General features: G+C 38.4%; 1 pseudogene across 1 annotated transcript; it reads right to left on the reverse strand.

Moving 5' to 3' along the window:
* Positions 1 to 678: 678 nt before the first annotated feature.
* LOC147375880 (protein kinase C and casein kinase substrate in neurons protein 1 pseudogene) lies at positions 679 to 2,447 on the reverse strand (annotated as a pseudogene). The gene is made up of 3 exons (XR_015161411.1): positions 2,382 to 2,447; positions 1,662 to 1,702; positions 679 to 1,365 (listed from the first exon to the last, which is right to left on the reverse strand). The product of XR_015161411.1 is annotated as a protein kinase C and casein kinase substrate in neurons protein 1 pseudogene (transcript).
* Between the last annotated feature and the right edge of the window lie 14,445 nt (positions 2,448 to 16,892).

Raw genomic sequence — 16,892 nt, forward strand, 5'->3', positions numbered from 1 at the left:
GGTTGTCTTTCCACTTTGTTGATGGTTTATTTTGCTTTCTAGTGGCTTTTTAATTTGATATAGTCCCACTTGCCTATTTTTAATTTTGTTACTTGTGCTTTAGAAGTCATATCCAAAAAATTATTACCAAGACTCTGGAGAAATTTTAAAATCACTTCTAAATATCTCACTGGTGAAAAAAGTTCACAGAAATTTTTAAAAAACTTTGGGATAAATAATAATGGAAATGTTACATACCAATATTTGATTTAAAAAATGATATGAAAAAAGACTTTACAAATTAAAATAGTTATATTTAGAAAAGAAAACCAGAAACTCGTAAGTAGTAATCTACAATAATTGGGAACTTCAGTGGTAGTCCAGTGGTTAAGAATTCATCTTGCAGTGCAGGGAATGAGGGTTCAATCCCTGGTCAGGGAACTAAGTCCCACATGCCGAGGGGCAACCAAGCCCAAATAATGCAATGAAAAGATCCCACATGCTGCAACTAAAATCCAATGCAGCTAAAAATAAATAAAATACTAAAAAAAAAAAATAATTTAACTGTGGCTAATAAGAAAGATGTTACAAAAGTAACATAAATTTAGGATTAATTACAAATATTAACTAAAACCTCATAAAAAATTGGAAAAATGAGGCCTAACATAGGCAACCCTACTTTCTTCCGTAAGGCGGCAGGGAGGGGGGCGGCGGGTGAGGAGCTTGGGCTGGGGGGGGCGGGGCCGCTAGACGGCCTCCTCGTAGTTGGCGGGGTAGAGTCCCAGCTGCCCGCTGTCCAGCCGCCCGCGGCACCAACCCTGCTCATCCTCCTCGCCCAGCTTGGTGAGCTCGTCTCCGGCCTTGAAGCTGAGCTCGTCCTGCTCTTGGCCGTCGTAGTCGTAGAGCGCCCGCACGCGCACTCCCTTGGCGTCCTCGTCAAAGGGGTTGGAGCCTCCGTTGGCCTCACTGCCCCCAAACGGGTTCCCGCTCTCATCGTCCGACCACTCGGTGGCGTAAGTCTGGCCCCTGTCGTAGCTGCTAACACTGCCACGGTCCCCAGCCTGAGACGTGGACTCCACCACGCCAGCAGCATTGGTCAGCGCTGCCCCCTCTGCCTTCTTGGGCTGTTTCTCCTTCTTGGCAGCGGTGTGAGGGAGGTCTGGGTTCCACTCCTCAAACTGGGGCCAGTTCATGGGCATCCCAGGGCCACTGGTGCTGCGGAACCATCTGAGGTCGTCCTGGGCATCGGCCCCCCGGATGGCCTGCTCCAGCTCCCGGTACACTTGAACGTAGCTGCTGCTCTCAGCCAGGTTGAGATGACGTTTGATGTCCAGCAGCACCTCCTTGAGGAAGACCAGCCGCTTTTCCTCAAACTGCTGGCACTTTCTTCCGTGAGAGAGAGGTTGATTCTATTTTCCAATATACCTTTCTTCTGCTAATGTATATAGGAATTTATACAGGATGAATTATTTGCTGATAACATCATAATTTAGTCTACAAGATGTGATTATAACTGTACTAGTGTAGAAAGGGAAATGGCAACCCACTCCAGTGTTCTTGTCTGGAGAATCCCAGGGATGGGGGAGCCTGGTGGGCTGCCGTCTCTGGGGTCGCACAGAGTTGGACACGACTGAAGCGACTTAGCAGCAGTAGCAGCAGCAGCAGTGTAGAATGGACGTTACCCGAAAATAGATGCAGAAACAGATGAGATTTGGTGCTTCTCCTTTGAGGAGAGAATAAGTAGGTTTTTTATTTGTGCAAAAGATAGCTGAATTATATTAAGTGCATTGTTCTTGCTTTTATATTCTTGTTTTTGTCATTCTTGTTTGAAAGTTTAAGTGTGGGGAAAAGTTTGAGTGGTTGCAGAGTAGCCAAAACAAGTATTAATTGTTTCATTTTATGCCCATCCCAACTCACCTCCAGTTTGCCTTCCTGGTTTTCTGAAAGCTTGAAACCCTGCCATCTGGGCTTTAAGTAGATGATCTATGCTCTGTATCTATACCAGACTTGGGCTCAGTATTAGTAAGAAAAAAGGAGGAAGAAGCTGGTTTTTCTTTATCAGGTATGATGGTTAAATTTTTGTACCAACTTGGTTAGCCTATGGTACCCACTCTGGTTAAATATCAGTCTAGATGTTTCTGTGAAGACAGTTTTTAGATGTGATTAAGATTTATAACCAATAGACGTCAAGTAAAACAGAATCATCTCTCCATGATGTGAGTGAGCTTCATTCAGTCATTTGAAGGTCTTAAGAGCAAAAACTGAAGTTTCCCAAGGAAGAAGCAATTTGGCATCAAGATGACAACATAGAGATCCAGCTTCAGATTTCAGATCCATATTGCAACATCAACTCCGACATAAATTTCTAGACTTCCAATTTGCCTTATAGATTTCAGACTCACCAGCTCCTGCAGTTCCACAATCACATGAGCCAAGTCCATAAACATTGAGAAAGAGAGGTATACCATGGCAGGTGTGGTGTTTTAACTTCAATAGTCCAAGATGTGCATAAGTGGGTATAGGGACCCTTAACATAAGTGGGTATTTGGACCCTTAGGCATAAGTGCATAAGATGTGCATAAGTGGGTATTGAGACCCTTAACATTTCAGCCACATCAAACTTCTTAGAGTCTCCAGATGCCTTTGTATATATCATTCCTTCTTTCTAGAATAACCATCATCTCATATTTCTCCATGTCACCTGAAGGGCTCCATCTCACACTGAACTATAACTTTTTCAGTTAAAATCATTTTTGAAACTCTAACCAGTTAAACACTCCCTTCTATGTGTGCACAGAGTACTTTTCTCCATGCCTCTACCATGGAATGTATCTTATTATTGCAATAATTAATTTACATACCGATGAATTCCTCTTTTACCATACCCTGGCTTCCCTGGTGGCTCAGAAGGTGAAGAATCTGCTACAATGCAGGAGATATGGATTCAGTCCCTGGGTCAGGAAGATACCCTGGAGAAGGGCACGGTAACCCATTCCAGTATTCTTGCCTGGAGAATTCCAAGGACAGAGGGGCCTGGTGGGCTACAGTTCATGGAGTTGCACAGATTTGGACACAACTGAGTGACTAACACTTTCACTTTTCTTGCCAAACCCACTAGCACATGAGCTTGCAAATGACAGAGAATTTATGCTGTTTATTTTTTTGTGTTTTTACACCAAAAATCTTATTTGGAAAATAAAAGGTTTTTACTGCTTCGTTGAATTAATGAATGACTGATTTGATTTATGTAACAACATCTTTGTTCACACATCCCAGTTTCTCTCAGTCTAGGCCTTCTTGTTGGCTCCATAGCAACAAAGCACTCAAGTCATCTTCTCAGCTATTATTCTCTTTCAGTGGCACTCACCAGCAGAGTCACACCTCCAAGCCTTCAAAGAAAATGCAGAGGTAAAGAGCTTACTGAATTTAAGTTGTTTATGTTAATCAAATGCTTACAGAAATATATAAAGAATAATACTACTTGAAAACAATCCTACATTGCCCTCCTACCAGCTTTCCTCTGCTGATTTCTAACTATTTACCAAAATCAAAGGCTTCAGAATCAACCTGAACTCAAAATATACCTTCATTACAAACTAAGCTGCAGAGATCTTTAGAAAGTTACCTAACTTCTCCAAGTCTCACTTGGGAAACACATCTTAGAAATACTTACCTAAACAAAATTTTCTGATTATTAGGCATATAAAATAATGATCGTAGTATCTGGGATGTTCAGTTCAGTTCAGTCGCTCAGTCGTGTCCGACTCTTTGCGACCCTATGAATCGCAGCACGCCAGGCCTCTCTGTCCATCACCAACTCCTGGAGTTCACTCAGACTCACGTCCATCGAGTCAGTGATGCCATCCAGCCATCTCATCCTCTGTCATCCCCTTCTCCTCCTGCCCTCAATCCCTCCCAGCATCAGAGTCTTTTCCAATGAGTCAACTCTTCGCATGAGGTGGCCAAAGTACTGGAGTTTCAGCTTGAGCATCATTCCTTCCAAAGAAATCCCAGGGCTGATCTCCTTCAGAATGGACTGGTTAGATCTCCTTGCAGTCCAAGGGACTCTCAAGAGTCTTCTCCAACACCACAGTTCAAAAGCATCAATTCTTCGGCACTCAGCTTTCTTCACAGTCCAACTCTCACATCCATACATGACCACTGGAAAAACCATAGCCTTGACTAGACGGACCTTTGTTGGCAAAGTAATGTCTCTGCTTTTGAATATGCTATCTAGGTTGGTCATAACTTTCCTTCCAAGGAGTAAGCATCTTTTAATTTCATGGCTGCAGTCACCATCTGCAGTGATTTTGGAGCCCCAAAAAAACAAAGTGTGACACTGAAGCACTAAATAATTGTTAACCATATAAATTGCTATTGTAATGTATTAATCAAGGAAGAATTTGTGAAAATTAATGCCCGTGAAGAGAGATTTTTACAGTCTATTGCTACATCTTTAAAGTGTAAGTGTGTTTAATCACTGCAGTCATATCCGACTCCTTTGCAACCCAATGGGCTGTAACCCAGTAAGCTCCTCCGTCCATGGGATTCTCTGGGCAGTAATAATTGAGTGGGTTGCATCACCCTTCTCCAGGGGATCTTCTTGATCCAGCTATCAAACCCACATCTCCTGCATTGCAGGCAGATTCTTTACTGCTGAGCCAGCATGGGAAACCCCTTTAAAGTGCATGTTTTTATTATTTATATGAAAATTATAACTATTTCTTAACTATATGCAATAATAAAATATTGTAATGGGTAATAAGCCAAAGGATAATGCTTTATCATTTGTTGACTTCATATTTATTACCTCTCCTCTGAAGACAGAGGTTCTGTACCTTATTAACTCATAATATTTTTGATTGGTTGGTGAACGGTCTTATGGTCCCTCTTTACTAATAAATTTATCTACAAAATCTCATAGTCACTTGCTTGAAAAATAGACATCAAAAGACAATGGCTAATCCTTAGAGAAAAAGCTAACCAGACTTTGATCTACAAACTTATCTTTGACATACAATATGCTGGAATCAGTGAGCCATATGATTCTGTGCCTAGCCACAGTCTTCCCTAAAAGTAAGGGAAGCCAAATGATTGATTACATCATTTTCAGCTTATAATTTTTAATAAAATTAGGAGCCTCAAGAATATCTCAATCTCCTCACCATCTAAAAAACAGCCTCATGCAGTCATTTGCCATATTTGTAATTTTTAACTAAGTGTGAATTGACTACTATGTTTGTAGTATCCGTTTAATCTTTCTTCTGAACCATGTAAAGTTGAAAGTGCACACTGAAAGAAATTATGGCATAAAGCATGAAGACATCCTTTTGTTGGTTTGAAAACTCGGGAGCTTCCCTGGTGAAATCTGAAATTGGTCCTATCCATGGAGAGCAAGAAAAAATGGAAGGAAGACGTAGATCACTACAGATTGGTAGGTGGCAGGTTTATCAAGCAAAGGAATTTACCTAAGAGGCTTGTCTTGTGCCACCACAAAATGAATAGATCTCTACATTGCCCTCCAGAATTTTAAAAGAGTAGGTAGAGGCCTTAACTAGGTTCAGTTACATATTCAATCCTGATGATATCAATCACACATTCTTCTCTCAAGGTTGCACCCTTGAAAATGGCTCCAAGTGCAGTAACTAAGCATAACTCCAGGGACCAGGAAAGGGATGAGGAACTTCTGATTACCCAGGCCCAACTCATAGGTCAACCAGTAGTCCCTTCCTCTCGATGACCTCCTCCAACACCATTCCTTCAAGAAACAGATAAACAAAACCAATTCCTCCCAAAGAAGACATTTTATGAATAACTTGAATAAATTAAAAGCAATTAGAAATCAAGCAACCACTACATCAAAGGCTGCTGCTGCTGCTGCTGCGTCACTTCAGTCGTGTCCCACTCTGTGCGACCCCATAGACGGCAGCCCACCAGGCTCCCCCGTCCCTGGGATTCTCCAGGCAAGAACACTGGAGTGGGTTGCCATTTCCTTCTCCAATAAATGAAAGTGAAAAGTGAAAGTGAAGTCGCTCAGTCGTGTCCGACTCTTAGTGACCCCATGGACTGTAGCCCACCAGGCTCCTCCATCCATGGGATTTTCCAGGCAAGAGTACTAGAGTGGGGTGCCATTGCCTTCTCCGACATCAAAGGCTAGTGATGTTTAATTTTTCTCTCAGCTTATCTATAAGACATAACATCAGTGTCCCATGATGATTGGTTGGCATATTTGTCCTCCTTCTGCCCTTTTTCTTTAGCTCCCTTCAGTTTTAAAGTCTAGTGTCCATTCAAATAGAATATGGAGAAGGGATGAGAATAATTGGTATGTCTTTCAAACTATGCAGATTCCCAGGAAAGAAAGTATGGGCAACAAGAACAATTTGAAGACCTTTAATTTAGTACATATTAAATAGAATAATTGTAATTATATATAATTATAACCCACAAAATAACCTTATGACAATTTTAAAGATAACATAACTAATGCTCAGAGAGATAAAATCGTTTGCTTAAATTTACACAGGTTATAAACAGCAGAGCTAGGATTCAAACCAAATAGATCTGATTCCAAATCTCACACTCATTCCAGACTGGCTCCCTTTAATGAATCCATTGTATCCAGTGATGGATACAATGAGAATTATCTTTCAAATCTGAGAAATTAATAATTTTAAGTGGACAACAACATATTTCAAGCCTCACATGTCTTGACATAAGCCAAATAATCTAAATGTGTAAGGTTTGCTGAGTGGACTTGGGAATGAAAGAAGTATATTAAAACACCCATATACAATTCATAATACTCCTCAAGACATCTATATGTAATGCACTTATGTTAAAATCTACTTGTGTTTATTTGAGTATTTGTCATTACTTAAAATAAAAATTCTCTCCAATGTCAGTACATGGTAACATGCCCATTATTACTAAGAAATATTGACAAAACAGAACATGCTGATTATTGGGCTAAACTCTGGAGATGCATGAGGGAATAAAACCAGATATGGTTATATCCTCAAAGAGCTTAGAGCCCAATAAAGAAGACTTTTTAGTAATAAAATAAATTTAAAATTATAATTATGGTTAGTTTCATAAAAGAGAGCTCCATGGTGCTGTGGAGAGTAAGGTAAGAGGTCATGGTCACAGGTGGCTAAGCTGAAATTTAAAGGAAGAATAAAATTTACCAAGTGACAAGGAGACCAAGGATTTTTTCAGACAAGAGACCAAGTATAAAAGTCTAGTGTAGGAGGGAGAGAGCTTGGTTAAGTGTGAGGGACTGAAAGAAAGTCAATGACACTAAAGAGATGAGAGTGGGGTGAAGGAATGATGGAAAGGGAGATGGGCCAGACCACTTAGGGACTTGTAACCAATGTTTAATCATTTGTTTTTGAACCTTACTGTAATTTAAAAACACTAGAGGTTTTTAAGAGTTAGAATGGCATAATCCAGTTTGCTTTTCAGAAAGACAGATCTGGCTGCAGTATGCACAAGGAATTGGAGAGGGTCCAAAGATAAAGCAGACAACCAGTAAATGGCCATTTTACTAGTGATCTCTCCTAGAAAATTTATCATGGGAGTTGGGCTTAAGTTGGGGGGTGGTAAAAGGAGAACATATTTAAGAGATGTTTAAAAGGTATTTAGGTGCTGCGTTGAATGTGGAGGTAAGAAAGCAGTAAATATAAAGACATAAGGTTTTGGCCAAAAATTGAGTGGATGATTGGAGTTAAATTATTATTTTTTGGTATTAAAATTGAGCAAGCTGAACATGTGAGTCTTCATCTATAAGGAAAGTAATATGAACCATGATTTGGGAGGAAATTTCTTAGGATGCAAAGCTAGAATATGGATGTTTTCACATGTTTTTGGACACAAGAAACATTTATTCATGTATCTGGTATAAAATAAACTCTATAATTTTCAAGTTGGCTTCACTGATGATCCTTTGAGAATATATTTAGTTCAGGTCTCATGTCTCTGTTCAGTGACCTCCGTTGCCTTAAGATAAACCTTTCTCATTATTGTCCCTGTTAACTCCAAATTATAAAACAGTTCAACCTGCTCTGTCCTAAAAAGTTGGCTGAAGAATGAAGGGGCACTAACAAGACACGAAATATTTTCTCTAAATTAGAGAGGAATTATTCAGATTATAGTTAACGAAAACTTTCCATTTGAGGTACCAATCATTAAACATCATGTTTCTCTCTATCATTTCAAGAATGTTAGGGTCACTTAAGGCTTAACACATAGTTATCATCCAATATAAAAATATTATCCAGATATAATTGTGTCATTTAAAAATGACTCTCCTTCACCAGTAACCTTTTAAATACCTATTATGCAATCTTTCTATCTCTTGTCATATCTATCTGTATGACTATATGAATGTGTATATATATATAATATATATCACATTGATGGGATAAGGCATTTCTTATAATTGAATAGTTGAAATTAACTTTTAAGATTACTAATTTGAAAATTCTATCTCCCACTGTATTAAAGTTTCAGATTTCTCCCTACCATTTTTCCCTGTTATTCAAATGGAGCAAAATTTTTAGAAGAAAGAATGAAAAATATTCTCTTCTACACTCCTCTAGAGAAGAAAGAAGAAAAAATAATCCATAGAAGTCTATAAAATATTAAATAATTTTGGTTTATCTCCAATTTTTACTATTTCTTAAGAGCCTCAGAGGAAAGGCAGTTTCAAGCATTTGAGCTATCTTAAGAAAAATGAATTTTTAAAAAATCCAAAGTATTATTCACATAATAGGATGAGCTTTCCATAAAGCTCTAGGGTAAAGCAAGATTAGGTTACATCTTACATTCACTGTGTTTAGCACCATAAAGCATTTTTCACACACTTGCAGACTCGGATATTCTATGAGGTAGTCTCTGAGATATTCCATGAAATCAAACACCAAGGACTGTCTACAAACAAGGAAAGTGTGCATTAAAAGCTACTAGCTACAGGGACTTCCCTGGTGGACCAGTGGTTAAGACTCTGTGATCCCAATGCAGGGACATGGGTTCCATCCCTGGTTGGGGAATTAAGATCATGCAAGTCACAAAGTTATAATAAATTGTTAGTGTTAGTTGCTCAGTTGTGTCCGACTCTTTGCGATTCCATGGACTGTAGCCTGCCAGGCTCCTCTGCCCATAGGATTCTCCAGGCGAGAATACTGGAGTGGTTGCCATTCCCTTCTTCAGGGGATCTTCCCCATCCAGGGACTGAATCCAGGTCTCTTGAATTGCAGGTGGATTCTTTATTATATGAGCCACTAGGGAAGCCCCAAATCCACAAGGCATGACCTAAATAAATAAAGTTAAAAAAAACTACTAGCCATTTATCATTTTCAAGAAATCCCAGCAATTTTCATTAACCCTTATCAGATTCTATAGTTAGCAGTTAGATCTGCTGACTCCTCTACCTTCACCTTCTATTGAAGTTTTGCCACTCTCATTCACTTATTGTTTAATCATTCATTTAATATTTTCAGCTAATGTTTTCTTTACACATATGATGGGACAGCCATACATGAGATTCTTAGTGAAAAAGACATAGACAGAATTCCTGAGCTCAAAGAGCAACAGATGATAAAGAACTACACATACTAAGGGTAGAGGCCATGTACATGTAGGATGCATGGACCAGAAAGTGGTCATCTCCTGTGGGGTGAACATGGCCTGACTATTGAAGGATGAGTTGAGTTGCTCCAGCTTTAAATGGGGGAAGGTAGAGTGAAATGACGTGATTCTCATTTACAACAGATCAGTCGCTCAGCAGTGTATAGATGACTGGAGAAGAGCAAGTGGAGGGAGCACCACTAGGAGAAAAATAACCTCATGAAATCACAACTAGGATGATGAGAAAGGAAATACTAATTTTAGTTGGATACATCTTAACAGAATAGACTGTTTAATATGTTAATCTAACCAACTGAAGAAGCAGGATCTCTATTTTAATGTCTTGGCAGAGGCTGGCTTTCATCTCTCCTTATGAAGTATTAATACGACACTGTGGAGGCTCATGGCAGGGAGCATGGGAGATAAAAGGAAAACAGGCAAACTCAAGTGACAAAGCATTTCAACTACATGGGCATTTCCTGGATGAATGGGTTTATTCAACCTGGCAAAAGCTCACCCAGGCAGGTAACACAGACAGCTCATCAGACCCCTATTGGAAGCTGCTGTCAAAAATCTAAAACACCTGTGGATTGCAACCAACTGAATTCCAAATCAGTCCTTTGTAAGGGAGGAAGTAGCTGTTTGGTTTAAATACCTTTGTGTGGATTCATATACTGCAGAAAATGAGCTTTTTTTGCCAGCTCAAGAAATACTGCCATATCCAGACAGTTGAGGGCCACAATTGGGAAAAATCAAGGTATTTGAAGCAAATCTTCACATTCACATCACAGTACCAACACCATAAAAGATGCTGAATAGGGCAGTCAGTCTATAAACTTTTCACACGAGTATCTTGTTTCCCTTCATTTGTTTATCTACTTTCAGAGATAGTTGGGGGTGATGGCAGTGGTGGGTATAGTGTTCTGTGTGGGGTTGTGTCCTCTGTTTGTTGCAATATGAGAATCAGATATTTCAGAAAGACTGGGTGGTATAATGGAAAGAATACTGGTTAGGGGAGTTGGATGAACCTTCTCTGAATTCTGCTGCTGCACTTCATCTTTCTAGGGACTAAGGTAATTTTTGTAGCTTCCATTTTCTCTCTGTAAATTGAGATTAATTAACTTCTTAGGGTTGAGAAAAGGGTTAAATGCAATGATAAATATAAAGGCAAATGAGAGGAGACCAGTAGAAGCAGCTTTCCTTCCTGCTATAAGTTTTAAATGACAGAAACAATATCTATATTTGCAGAATAAAAATTTTCATATTTCATGCCTTTTTAACCTTTTACATTTTGTGCTTACATAGCTAATTGTTTGAATTGACTAACATAGCTCCTTTCACACCCACTCATGTGCACCCTATGACACAAACCTACCCACACATATGTATACTCGGAGTAACTGGTGTTCCCTTGACACATCTCACACTTTGTTCTTTTGCTCTTACTGTTCTGTCTGAAAAGCTCTTTCATCAATCTTCATCTAGTAAATCTTATTCTTTAAGAGGCAACTCAGATTTCACCTTCTCAGTGAAACTTGCCATATCAGGCTGAATTCACTACTCCTGCCTCTGTGTTTGAATAGCACTTTGTCTAAAAGCTGTTACTGCATTGAAAACATTATTCAGTTCTGCATGTATCTTTCTCTCTTGCAAGATAGTGAGACATTGGACAGCTTGCTTGCGTAGCACCTAACTTAGAACACGGAGAAGGCTAAATAAAAGAGTGTCAACTGCTTTTAAAAAGTTAATTCTTAGATGGAAAATTACCAAACCAAATTTTCATAACTTGATCATTCAGTTACAGGGAACATTAACATTACACCTTTATACCTAATTTACTTCTTTAATTTTCCTCAAGAACAAATAGAATATAAGTAGTTAAACTTAGATGCAGTCTATAAATTATATATTTATTAGTGCTTAGCATTATGCACTTTAAAGATTTTCTATAATATTGTTTGTTGGATCATTTATCAAGATAAGAGAGTGTGCCCTTACAATTTTTCATGTGGCTGTGGCTTTTTTCCTATTTTCTGATAGTTTTGTTCCAACTCCTAAAGTATCTTAAGGGTTACTTAGGATGGCAACCCACTCCAGTACTCTTGCCTGGAAAATCCCATGGGGGGAGGAGCCTGGTAGGCTGCAGTCCATGGGGTCTCGAAGAGTCGGACACGACTGAGTGACTTTACTTTCACTTTTCACTTTCATGCATTGGAGAAGGAAATGGCAACCCACTCCAGTACTCTTGCCTGGAAAATCCCATGGACAGTGGAGCCTGGTGGGCTGCAGTCTATGAGGTTGCAGAGTCAGACACGACTGAAGCGACTTAGCAGTAGCAGCAGGATTTCTTTTACAATTGCATGTAAATTAGTAACAAATTCATTATGGAAAATAAGGTAGAGAAAAGCAAAATGAGAAGTCACTCATAATTTCAGATTCTAGAAAACTAGTCTGAATATTTTGTTACATATTTTTCTAGATACTTCCAAGAGAAAATGTATTAAATATAATTTTTTTAATGGGGTTGTGATATACATGCTATTGTATAACTGGTTTTTGTCACATAATAATATACCATGAATCCATACATTTTTGTTGTTTAGTCACTAAGTCATATCCAACTCTTTTTCAACCCCAAAGACTGTTAACTGCCAGGCTTCTCTGTCTGTGGGATTTCCGAGGCAAGGATACTAGATGGAGTGGATTGCCATTCCTTTCTCCAGGGGATCTTCCCAACCCAGGGATTGAACCTGCATCTCCTGCTTTGGCAGTCGAATTCTTTACCACTGAGTCACCAGAGAAGTCCCAAATACATACATTACACGTACATATAAACACTATAGGAATTTACCAAAATGGTATTTAGTCAATCCCTTATTTTTTAAATTTTAGATTATTTTCTATTTTTTCTATCATTAAATAGACTGCAATATTGCATTGAATGCTTCATTGAAAAAATGCTGCAATGAATTTTTCTGTAAATATATCTATGCAATATTTGCACTAAATTGTTTGAGGTATTCCGGCATTTCATGTTCATTGTGATTTCCATAATGACCCTGATTTTTAACTTATGAAATGCTATTAATTTTAAGAAGCTTGGACCCTGAAATTAGCATCACAGGTGAGATGTTTAATAATATTAAGCATGTGATGTACAACTCCTAATCTTTTTTTCTTTATTTATAATTAAAAACTAGTGCCAGTTATTAATGTTATAACTAACTTTGACAGTTCACTTTTAAAATATCTAATTTCAATCTGGTCTTTATCTTTGCAATGGCTAATAAAAGTTATTTAAGTAATGGTAACATAGGAGTTAATTTTTATTATCTAACATGCATAGGGCTTACTCAGAAAGTTTTGCCTATGTTTTTCTGTTTCTATTGATTAATAGTTAATGTTTACTCTAAAATACAGTTAGTTTTAAGATAGTTGTATCATTAAAAAAATAATCTCTTATTATTCTATATTATTATTATAATAATCTCTTGTGATTCTGAAACTATCCATATTTTAAGCTCTATCCTTTTAATCACTATTTTTTACACTCTGATTCTTAATCATTCACAAAGAACACAATGATTGTGTTAGAACTGACTTTATTCCTAGACACGAATTAGCTGAGTAAAGCCTATGCTCATTTTAATACTTTCAGTTCATAAAAATGACTGATCTCTGTTGCCACTCTGAGAACCCAGAAATACATGTCAGGCAGCTGAAGAGAGCATAGTATCTTAAGAAAGCCAATGGATTAAAGATCTAAACATAAGACCAGAAACTATAAAACTCCTAGAGGAGAACATAGGCAAAACACTCTCTGACATACATCACAGCAGGATCCTCTATGACCCACCTCCCAGAATATTGGAAATAAAAGCAAAAATAAACAAATGGGACCTAATTAACCTTAAAAGCTTCTGCACATCAAAGGAAACTATTAGCAAGGTGAAAAGACAGCCTTCAGAATGGGAGAAAATAATAACAAATGAAGCAACTGACAAACAACTAATCTCAAAAATATACAAGCAACTCCTACAGCTCAACTCCAGAAAAATAAATGACCCAATCAAAAAATGGGCCAAAGAACTAAATAGACATTTCTCCAAAGAAGACATACAGATGGCTAACAAACACATGAAAAGATGCTCAACATCACTCATTATCAGAGAAATGCAAATCAAAACCACTATGAGGTACCATCACACCAGTCAGAATGGCTGTGATCCAAAAGTCTACGTATAATAAATGCTGGAGAGGGTGTGGAGAAAAGGGAACCCTCTTACACTGTTGGTGGGAATGCAAACTAGTACAGCCACTATGGAGAACAGTGTGGAGATTCCTTAAAAAACCAGAAATAGAACTGCCTTATGATCCAGCAATCCCACTGCTGGGCATACACACTGAGGAAACCAGAAGGGAAAGAGACACGTGTACCCCAATGTTCATCGCAGCACTGTTTACAATAGCCAGGACATGGAAGCAACCTAGATGTCCATCAGCAGATGAATTGATAAGAAAGCCATGGTACATATACACAATGGAGTATTACTCGGCCATTAAAAAGAATACATTTGAATCAGTTCTAATGAGGTGGATGAAACTGGAGCCTATTATACAGAGTGAAGTAAGCCAGAAGGAAAAACATCAATACAGTATACTAACGCATATATATGGAATTTAGAAAGATGGTAACAATAACCTGGTGTACAAGACAGCAAAAGAGACACTGATATATAGAACAGTCTTATGGACTCTGTGGGAGAGGGAGAGGGTAGGAAGATTTGGGAGAATGACATTGAAACATGTAAAATATCATGTAAGAAATGAGTTGCTAGTCCAGGTTCGATGCACGATACTGGATGCTTGGGGCTAGTGCACTGGGACGACCCAGAGGGATGGTATGGGGAGGGAGGAGGGAGGAGGGTTCAGGATGGGGAACACATGTATACCTGTGGCGGATTCATTTTGATATTTGGCAAAACTAATACAATTATGTAAAGTTTAAAAATAAAATAAAATTTAAAAAAAAAAAAAGAAAGAAAGAAAGTAAGGGCTTCCCTGGTAGCTCAGAGGTTAAAGCATCTGCCTGCAATGCGGGAGAGCTGGGTTTGATCCCTAGGTTGGGAAGATCCCCTGGAGAAGGAAATAGCAACCTATTCCAGTATTCTTGCCTGGAAAATCCCATAGACAGAGGAGCCTGGTGGGCTATACTCCATGGGGTAGCAAAGAGTCAGACACGACTGAGCGACTTCACTTTCTTTCTTTCAGGCATAATCTTTCTGGCATAAAAATGGGAAATCAGTCATTTTCAGTTATGGAAGGGAAGACAACAGCTCTCAGAAAAAAGATAAAATTGTAGGAATAAATTAAATTGTTTTTAAAATTCCAAATCATTGCTAATTTTTTTTCCTCTAGGACAGTAATTGTCTGATCCTTGGCTATCTTTTAGTTTGGTCAAATATTAAATCACCTCAATATGATATTCCAAGAAATCTCATTTAATTACATGGTGTTCAGAGAAGCTATATTCAAGAAAATCTGAAATGTACCATAAATGAGTACAATTAGAGCAGTGAAAGTAGAATACAGTAGGTCACTAGTCTGTCACAGAATCAATAAAACAGCTGTTGATTGCACAAAGTTGCTAATTTGCATTTGCTTAGCTTACACTTTAGCCAAACTCCACCTGAGATGTCCAGTATAGAACATCCCAAACTGATATTCATTTGCACAGTATGTCAGAGATGAGTGCAATAATAGAACATATGGAAATTTCTGTTCCGTCCTTTTTATACTTGGGATCAGTTGTCAAAATTTTTTTAAATTAGAATAAAATATCTGGCACTGCTCTGGATTTTTACGGTGAGGATTTTTATGGTGATGTTGACTTCTTCAGTATCATTTTGAGAATAAATGAAATTACACACCTAAAGAAACTAACTCAGGGCTTGGAACAATGTTGTTATAATGGTAGTTCTCTAGTTAACTCTCTTGTCCTACATTGCCAAAAAAGCACACACACAAAAAAACAAAACAAAACAAAATAGGCAAATGTATCCACATTTCTAGACATACGCATTGGGGTTCTTAGAAAATCAGTGGATATCAATTATGTCCCTATTCTCCACCTGAGTCTTTAACCTTTTGAGAAACAGACACAGCTGTCAAAATTTTGGAAATAAAAATTTTATTACTGATGAAGTTGCTTGGAGAACGGCTTAGCTTTGCCTGCAGGACTTTCATGGCCAGACTGGCTGCTATGAATGATGGCAGGAGAACCCCGGGGCCCAAAAGGCATAGCTTGCTTGCAAAGCCTCCCTCCAGCAAAACTAGAGTGAAGTTCCTCAAAGCTCTCTTCTCCATTAGATCTGGATTTTGGTCCCTGTCCTTGCCAGGACTGCATAGCCTAGTTTTAGCACAAATTCTGTTAAGTCAGTTTAGAGAGAATCACCACTTAAAATATTTGACCACCCTCCATCTCTGATCAAATTCCTCATCCTTCACCCTCCTGGCCTGCCTTCAGTGAGACTCTATCAGGATTACTAACAGAAACTAATTGATTTAATAAGAAAATTTCCTCCCCTTGATGTCTCTTCTTAGTAATTTTCTGTCCACTGATCCCTTCACCTTAGCTCCTTAGCTATAAATCCCCATTTGTTCTTGTTTTAGTCAGAATTGAACCTGATCTCTCTTCCTATTGTGACAGACTTGACACCTCTCACAATAGCTCTAAATAAAGTCTTCTGTACTATTTTAAAAAGGGCTAGAACAGTTTTTTCTTTAATATCGCCCCACTCAATTTAGAAAGTGGCAGAGGAAAAAAGATGAGAATATACTCTCTCTGCAGTCAGGCCAAACCCAAAAGGAGAGCCAGGAACAAGCGTAATGTGCATACACATCTAGTTTTTCCTCTGATGCACACTGAGGTTCGTGCATGTTCTTTTGCCCCTGCTACCCTTAATATTCAATTAGGACAAGTATTGAACATGCAGCTTCAGTTAGGTGTCTATGTATTCCCCATGGACCTATCAATGACCCAACTACTGAGAAGAGTAAACAGCAATGAAAAACATAATCCTTATCAATGAGCAAATCATCAAGCAATCAATTGCCACTAAATAAACAATAATAAATTAACCTAAAATTAACTTTCTGAGCACCTACCAAGAACAGCATTTTAAGACAACTTGAAATTGTGAGACTTGGTAGCTGATGTCAAAGAGATCAAGATCTCACATTTGACCCTCACATATCTAGAATTCTAGGAGATTCAGTCCTTGGTGATA

Source organism: Bos grunniens, chromosome 3 (genome assembly GCF_055505025.1).
Source record: "Bos grunniens cultivar Pamir isolate PY7600 chromosome 3, Bosgru_T2T1.0, whole genome shotgun sequence".
NCBI classification, from domain to species: Eukaryota; Metazoa; Chordata; class Mammalia; order Artiodactyla; family Bovidae; genus Bos; species Bos grunniens.